This window comes from Grammomys surdaster, unplaced genomic scaffold (genome assembly GCF_004785775.1).
Source record: "Grammomys surdaster isolate TR1022 unplaced genomic scaffold, NIH_TR_1.0 147, whole genome shotgun sequence".
In the NCBI taxonomy this organism is placed as follows: Eukaryota; Metazoa; Chordata; class Mammalia; order Rodentia; family Muridae; genus Grammomys; species Grammomys surdaster.
Genome location: NW_021604605.1, coordinates 2,736,573 through 2,745,579, shown reverse-complemented (window position 1 = coordinate 2,745,579; position 9,007 = coordinate 2,736,573). Strand labels below are relative to the sequence as shown.

The 9,007-nt window shown below is 39.8% G+C and overlaps 1 long non-coding RNA gene across 1 annotated transcript; it reads right to left on the bottom strand.

Moving 5' to 3' along the window:
- Positions 1-736: 736 nt before the first annotated feature.
- On the bottom strand, positions 737-6,199 carry LOC114619137. The gene is made up of 2 exons (XR_003711073.1): positions 5,317-6,199; positions 737-1,472 (listed from the first exon to the last, which is right to left on the bottom strand). It is a non-coding gene; the product is annotated as an uncharacterized LOC114619137 (long non-coding RNA).
- Positions 6,200-9,007: the final 2,808 nt, after the last annotated feature.

The following is a 9,007-nucleotide window of genomic DNA, read 5'->3' as shown; positions in this document are numbered from 1 at the left end:
GTCTTGAAATGCTGACAAACTACCCCAAGCCTATGGTGAGGCAATGCTGCTCTGGGATACACAGCTAGACCTTGTCTCTCAAAACAGAAAACAAAGGTGTTCTTCAGGCTTGAAGCACTTTCTTCCTTTTCAGGCTTTATTCACCAATCAATCTATGGTGGAGACAAAATGATACTCTAGCAAACTACTTGACTGGTAACACTGAGTAAAGTAAATCACAACAAGGCCAAAAGAAACTACATATCCTAGCTTCCCATTCTCTACATCATGGAAGGATTGGGAAGAGTGCTCGAGATGCTGATTCAGAGATGATCCAAATCTATATTGAAGACACAAGGAAGTGTGTTTGAAACACTAAGTTCTTTTCCATGGAGCTGATCTGACAGGCCTTAAAGGTGCTGGAAGATGATTAGGCTCCAAGCTGGGCCAACGTGTCACTTTCAAAGACAAGAAGTTGTCAACCTCTGTGTTTCAAAACCCCTTTAGCAAACCTCTACTTTCAAAAAATATTTACATTTTTAAAAAATTTATTTATTTTACGTATATGAGTACACTGTAGCTGTCTTCAGACACACCAGAAGAAGGCATCAGATCCCATTACAGACGTTTGTGAGCCACCATGTGGTTCCTGGGAATTGAACTCAGGACCTCTGGAAGAGCAGTCAGTGCTCTTAACCACTGAGCCATCTCCCCAGTCCCTACATTGTGATTCATAACAATAGCAAAATTACAGTTATGAAGGAACAAGGAAAATAATTTTATGGTTGGGGGTTACCACATGACGAACTGTATTAAAGGGCTGTAACATTGGGAACCACTCATCTAGACCCTGAAGGAGTACCTTAGATAGAATAGCCTTCATCAAAGATACTGCTACAGAAAGGCATTAGGACCACACACTGTATCAAAAGTACACTAGTGAACGGCCCTGGGGTACCACAGAGGAACATAATGTAAACTTTAGTGCAGTGTGTAGCCATTTGACCTCCCATAGGGCCTTGCCTGGCAGAAATTATCTGTATACTGGAGGTCTATAAAACTTGTCCCACAAAATGACAGTATTAGCCCATCAAGGATCTTGCTCTGCTCCCACCATTCCAATCTGGGGAAACCAAAAAAAAAAAAAAAAAAAAATCAGCAAGAGACCCAGTCTTCAGCCTTTTTCTTCATTCTGATGAAGTAAGCCTATATAAGAACTTACTTTTTGGTTTCCCTTTGCTATCAATAATAGACATACTAGGAAGGGCTAGAATCTTATCCCAGCACCAAAAATATGTTAAAAGAAAGAAAAAGAAGTGAGATCTAAGGCACCCACTATCATCTGTCATCAGACATCTTTTTTGAAGAACTCAGAATCCATATGACAAAGGCCTCTGATTTTTGCCCATCTTTATCCAGGAGCCTTCTATCAAGTGCTTCTATAGTTATCAAATTTTCTGGTGGTCCTGATGGCAGACCTAGGGGATCCAGACCTAGGAAAGAAAAGAAAATGCATAAACACCAGGATTAGAGAAGAGAAAATCATAGTTCTCATTCAGATTCACTTCCAACCAGTCTCCAGATTCTGACCTAGGCCTTTTATGCCCAGGGATCAAGCTGACTTTTTACATAAACTTAATTACATAGTATTTTATCTCTAACATGTTCTCCTTTCTAGACAGTTTTTAACACTTTTAAATAATGGCAAGACCTAGACTGTAGAAAATAAAACCTTGATAGGTTGACATAAAAACCACAGCTCTAAACTTAAAGGGAATAAGCATGGTTTATTCTGGATCCATTTTGAGTCACCATGGCCCAGGAACATGTCAGAAGCCATAATAGGACAAGCTAATAATTAGCAGTTGATTATCCTGAAATGCTTGCCTCGGATTGTTATCTGCGACAAGTGTGCCACATTTAGCAAGGCTATGTTGGACATATTTTAGGAAAGATCCTGCTATTAATATGCTTTTCCTATTATTATTAAACATATATAACAATCACTAAGCAATAGCACTCCCCTTTGGAGCAGATCTCTGCAGACCCATGAAGATGTACTGTCTTGTAGTGTTGCTATATAGACAAATAGATGACTTCTTAAGTCTTAATGATGATCCTATAAGAATTCCTAAAATTATATCAATGATTATTAAGCTCTTTTATAGTGGGACTGCTATTAAGTCCCTTTCTGATAGTCAAAACTACAGTGAAAACTCTGCCAGTCTCTCAAGTGTCACCAGTTAATTGCTCTTAGATAGTAACCAGACTTTCTCCTACTCAGAGCACATTCCAAGGTGGTTGTAAAACTATTAACCAAGGGTCACTATAAGGGAACTCACAATTTATTTTAGGTGCTAGGACCGAAGAAAAAATATTGCCTGGGTTTATCTGTACAAAACTTCACTAATTTCTTAGTTATAGTTTTAAACCTTCGGTGAACCTGTGGAGTTAGACAGGTGATGGATGTTTAGCCAGATAATTACTCCTAATGGATATGCATGTAAACATTCTCGATTGTAAGCTTCTATTTCAATTTATGATTTGAATTTTGGTGTGAACTTGTGATGAACTTTGTAACATGTGATCAGGTACTCTGAATGATGTATAAGACAAAGGGACGTCCGTTAGCAACTCACTTTCTCTTCCTCACTTCACCTCTCTCTCTCTCTCTCTCTCTCTCTCTCTCTCTCTCTCTCTCTCTCTGTCTCTGTCTCTGTCTCTGTCTCTGTCTCTGTCTTCTCTCTCTTCTCCCTTCTTCCCTGCTTAGAATTTCTCTACTTAGAATTTTTCCTTTGTTAGAATTTTTTCCTTTTTCCACTTAGGACCTTCCCATTTTCCCCCTTAGATAGGAAACTTTTTACACTTAGCAATAAACTACAATAACTTCTTTAAGTGTCTTTTCTTCCTGCGACCTCAAACCAACAGACCTAAGTTAGAGCCTGGCAGCACCTGCAGAGACAGATCAAAGGCATTGCTTAATTCTCTGCTGTCCCTGGGCAGAGGTGTTAGTGGCCAGAAACTGCAGTTTCAGAGGATCCAACAGATACCAGGTCAGCTACAGTAGCCTAGTAAGTAAACTTTAGTAATGTAGATAAGAAAGATTTTATTAAACAGCAACCCTAAATATCTCGTAAGATATTACCCCAAATCTCGTAAGACCAAGTCTTACCCCTCACCGATGCTCTTCCAATTTCTATCCCCCTTGGCTGCCTCAAGAAGAACCAACCGACCAGAGGAGAAGAAAGAAGATCACCTTCTCCCCGCCACCCAACTAAGCCGGGTACAGCTCCCGGCAGGAATACAGGTTTAGATTACCCCAAATTCCATGTTCTAACATGCAAGCAGTTTCACAGGATTTTTATACTTCCTTACAACAAATAAAAATCATAAATCAGGGCACGTTTAAAAGACATTGGTGGATACATGGTGGGTGCAACATTATAGGGGAAGCTATTCTATAGCTCCAAGATGTTACCTGATGACATTCTCAGCTCTTGGATAGGTGGAAGCTAGTGGTCTGCTAAGTTTATAGCTTCTAAGAGGTTTTTATGTATTATCATGAGATGTTAGTTCAGAGTGGGATGAGGAATGCATGTTCCAGAAGGCTAAAACTAGCCCAAGATAAAATAATTGTCCTCTGAATCTGCAAAATCCCAATCTCTCCGTAGGACTGTGATTTTGATTCCTTCTAGGAATCATTCATTCATTCATCTTTCTTTCGTTCTTTGTTTTGTTTTTTGAGAAAGGGTTTCTCTGTGGTTGTCTGTCTCTGTGGCTCTCTCAGAACTCACTCTGTAGACCAAGCTGGCCCCTAACTCACAGATCCACCTGCCTCTGCCTCTAAAACATTGGAAATAAAGGCCTATGCCACCACAACCCAGCTCTTCCAGGAGTCTTTTACTCACAGCCAAATACAGCTTCTTTTTAGGAACATTGTTATTCATACATAAGTCTCTTTTTATTAGATTTATTTTTATGTGTTTTACATGTATGTATATATGTATGTATATATAGCACTCACATGTCACATGCTTCATGCTTACGATGGTTAGAAGAGGCCTCTGGATCCCTGGAAACTGGCATGATAGATGGTGGTCAATCACCATATGGGTACTGGAAATTGAACCTGGGTTCTCTGTAAGAGCAGCCAGGGCTCTTATCTCCTATCTCTCGAGGAGCCAATAAAAGTCTTTTAGCTTATTTTTGACAAAATATTAAGGTTTTTATTCATATTTATTCATCTATATAAGTACTTAAATGTATTTAATACATATAAAATAATGTATACTGGGGAATCTGAAGATTATTTCACTACTCAGAAGTGATGTTTTTGTGTTTTTTGAGACAGGATCTCTACATAATTTTTGTTGTTAAATGCTTAACTGTTTTACATATCTACAAAGCCACACTGAGATAGAACTGCCAGTTATAGGCCAGCCTAGGTGGACTTTATTATAGTGTGACTATTCCATAAAGAAAAAGCAAACCATATCTTCAAAAAAACATAGGGAAAAAAAACCCTCAACAAATGTTTAAACCTGGCTTCTCAAATATAGTCACCCAGCTGTGCGCACTGAGAGCTTTTGGTACATAGCTACACCATACTCATATAGTCAAGATTTTCATGAACATCTCTTTTGTTATTATAAAAGATATGCATGTTACCCATGAACACATTCAAATAATCTTCAACATTGACAGACATAGCTTTACACAGTCTTTGTCATCACCTTAAACTCTGGGCATATATTCATATTAGTATATATTTTTAATATATAGACTTCTGCATTTTACTTAAGACATTTAAGAGATGATAAATTAAATCGTATGGGGCTTACTACTGTGTCTTATATGAAATTCAATTCTATGTCAATTACTCATCTTCAAATTCCAAGTGACGTTTAGCCATTCTATCTCTGTAAAAAATGTCAATATTGAATCCATCCCACCCACCAGCCTCCCACACTTCTGCTCCCCTAGATGGAAGCCTAATTCTTTGCCCTCGGTTTGGGTCCTCCATCCCTTCAAACAATTGGATAAATGTCAGACCTTTCCTAAACACCTGTGCCACCTGGAACTGGCTTGTCCTTGCTGGTCTTACACTGCTGCAGTCCTGGATCCAGCAGGCATAGTACAGTTGTAGTACAGTGATGGTACATGAAGCTCTGCTTCCAGCGTGGGCAAGAGCAATAAACACAGACACACTCCTTCTTATAGTGCCATACCTCTACCCCAGGAGACTGCCCTTTTTAAAGGTTCGCTAAGTTCTTTGACACAAAGTCTTCTCTCTAGCCCAGGCTGACCTGGTTGGTGCTCACAGTAGTCTTTTCCTACCTTCTGAACACTGGGAGTGCAAACAGGAGCCATCTTGACTGCGAAGAGTTTGCATTTTCCTTTTTCATATCCAAGCTGGGAATAGCACAGTTTCAATATCCCAGACCGCTTGTGGCCCACTTCAGTCCCCTCAACTTTCAGGTTCTATAAGGAGTTACACCAGCTTCGTGTCATTTCTTGGTGCATTGGAAGACAATGAGCTTCAGTTTAAAGGCCAGCCCTCCTCCTAGCAGGGCCCCATGGGAAAGAAACTATGCTGGTGTCCTGTTGAAACTAATTCCACTTGGGGGCAGTAGAGCTCTAGACAAATTCAGCAATGCCATCTTACACCCTATTCTCCCGCCCATCTAGTCTGAAAAAAAACAGGGAAGAGAAAGGCCTGGCTTCCATTCTGTACAGACTCAGGCAACTAGTTTTACTAGGCAGCCATCTTACTTTCATATTTGCAATTCAAACCAAAGATTGCAAACAACCACCCTCCTGCATCAGAATGCTTCTCTTTTGCAAAGATAAATTCGTTCTGAACTGTGTGCATTCAGGCTTGATTTACTCGGTGATATTTGTCGAGTAGGTGAAGGAAAAAGTAGAAGGAAAGCATGTGAATCCTCAGGGGCATCTCTAGTAAATCACAAATCCAAGTGCTTTTTACTCATATGAATTTATGTACAGTGTCCTCAAGTTGTTGGAGGACAACTGCCCTTTTGTGGTACTGGGGTTGCATGTACACCTGAAGACCTCTGTTCCATCTCCAACATCCTCTTTGAAGGAGATAAACAATACTACAAATTGTTCTTGGACCTTGGCAAGCACACTGCAGGAGTACACACACACCTACAGCAAACATCTGTGGGATTAAATAGCCTCACTGCTGCTAGTCCATGTCACTCTCTAGGTTCTACATCAATGTACAGTTAGGGTTCAGTTCTCTCTTCAGGTTTTAGAAAGATGCCCAATCCTCTTCGAGAACCCTGAAGGCCCTTATGGAGGTCCCAAAACTATGTCCTCATGGGGGCAGTAGTGCAATAGTGCTCTAAGAGGAGCCACTGTGTGGCCTGCCTCTCCCACCCATCTTGTCTGAAATATATCATTTGTCATAACTAAAACTGCCAGGAAGTATGCCTGCCTTCCATTTAGACTCAGAGCCAGATCATAAGGCAGCCATTTTGTTTCTGTATTACCATTTCAAGGCAAAGAGATGCCTATAACTCCATCCATCAGCACTCTTGTCCTTTCCCTAAGTAAATCTCCTCTGGACTTCATCCAGGAAGGTGCTGTTGCATTATCATATCTCCTTAGTGGAGTAACTTGGATAAAGTCAGAAAGATGAAGTTGCTTGAAGCCTGTGTTCTGGCATTTCCTGAGAGTTTATGACAATGGGATGACCTTGGGCAATAAGGATATAACAATGGGATAGCCCTAAGCAATGACCCTTATCCACACTTCCCATTTTGCTGTATCTTTATAACCTGCTCATGAAATTAAAGTTTCAGAGCTTGATCAGAACTGAGACTAACTCTCATTCCTTGTGTCTCTTGTGCCTTCATTCTTCACCTTCAATAGGGTCTCCTCGAATCCCTGCAGAGATACTGTATGCTGAAGCCAAATATGAGTGACCTTCACTTAGGAATGCATATCTAGGTTACCCAAACTTACATGTTCCAATAAGGTAGCAATTTAATGAACTGTTTATAGTAACAGAACAAAGAAAGTCACAATAAAAGTCCAAGGCCTGTATTGTAAAGTCAAGTTTGGAGGTGCAAAACCTCTAATCTAAGCACTTCTGACAGTGACCTGGGATCATCTCAAATTCAACACAGTCTGGATCACAAAAAAAAAAAAAAAAAAAAAAAAAAAACTTATCTGAAAAAAAAAAAGCAAGAATGAAGTCTAGCCGGGCAGTGGTGGCACATGCCTTAATCCCAGCACTTGGGAGGCAGAGACAGGCGGATTTCTGAGTTCAAGGCCAGCCTGGTCTACAAAGTGAGTTCCAGGGCTACACAGAGAAATCCTGTCTCGAAAAATAAAAAAAAAGAAGTCTAGACTATAAATATCATTAAGATTGGCCTAATCTTAACAAATTATTAAATTATCTCCAGTGATTTTTATCATCTGGGCCAAATGTGGTATCTTACACTTTTCCTCCTTTAATCAAGAGGGAAAAGCAATGCGCACAGGATAGCCAAGAGTTCAAGGTAAGCCTGGACTACTTACGACACTGGGACCTGTTGACTGAAGGGAAAAAAGCATCTGTATTATAGAATAAATGTATACTGTATATTCTGATATAATACATACTTTGAAAGTGGAAAAGTAGGTGTTTTGTTGTCCTGGTGTTTAGACTTTTGGTTTTTGTTTTTATGTGCATCCATGTGTGCATGTGAACGTATACAATGTGAGTAATGTTACTCACAGAGTACAAAAGGATGTGTCACATCCCCTGGAGGAGCCTACTGTTGTAAATTCTTACCATGAAATTTTATATTTAAAGCTGTGTTGCAAGACCTTACCTGTGATTCCCACAGTAGAGATGTTCGAGAAAGAAAATAAGGGTTGCTGAGCAGAAGGGACATAGCAAATTCACAGCTCATTTATGACAGAGACCTCATGTGCTATTATACCAGGAATGAATAAAATACAGAACCATCAGAGCCCAATACTACTGTGGAGGTTGGCCAAATTATCTTAGGCCTCAGTGCTATTGGCATCCTCCAGTGAGTGCTGGGATTACAAGACACCAAAACTCAGCTACTTGAATTATCCTTCCAATATTCACATCCAGGATGAAAAAATGAAAACTTTATTGTAAATATCATTAGCCAAAGCAAGCACCATCAACAGTTTGTTATATATGTGCATTTAATCAGAAAGGAAATAAAACAGAAGATTGTTTATGAGAAATAATCCTTTTAAAGGACATATAGGCTAGTCAATGCAGTACTATACTTGTGCCTTTGGGTGTACACGCAGGGACAGAGGGAGACTAGGGAGATGCAGCTGGGTTTAGTGACAGGGAGGACAAAGGACACTTACAGGGAGGAGAGAGGCCCATTAATATCATTAATTCTTTTCAACAATTCCATCCTAATCATACTGTAAGTCTGGCTAATTGCCATGGCTATTTTTTTACAATATTAGGATTAAAAAATTCCCTGTGGCTTAAATTATGAAGGAGATTTCAGTCCTGCGGAACAACGACAGAGTCGAGAGTATGTTAGGTAAGGGTTGTTACCCCTCAGCAGGACCAATTGCCCTGCATGAGGAAACATTACTTTGAAACCTCCTAGAGTATCTTTCTTGTGTGAAAATTATAACAAATAAGACTAGATTTTTAAGGACACAATTAAGTAGCAGAAAGAGGTGAATATTAACAATTATAGAAAAGGAAATGGGCAATATCTTTAATACCAGAAAGAAAATGTCCCGTGACATAAGGTAGATTTAATTAGGCCTCAGATTGAATTCAGAAGGAAAACCACACGAAAAAATAAAATACTGCTTAAACTATTCCAAGATAAGCAAAGTCATGGCAGCTATCTTCCTTGCTATCTACCTTTCTCAGAGCCATTTTTTTTTTCAGACACGAAGGGCGGGGGACAATCGCTCACAAGCTCTTGAGTGGAGCTCTACTGCCATCATGAGGACAGGGTTTCACAACTCACAGCACCACTGGGCTTCCTTCCCATGATTCTTA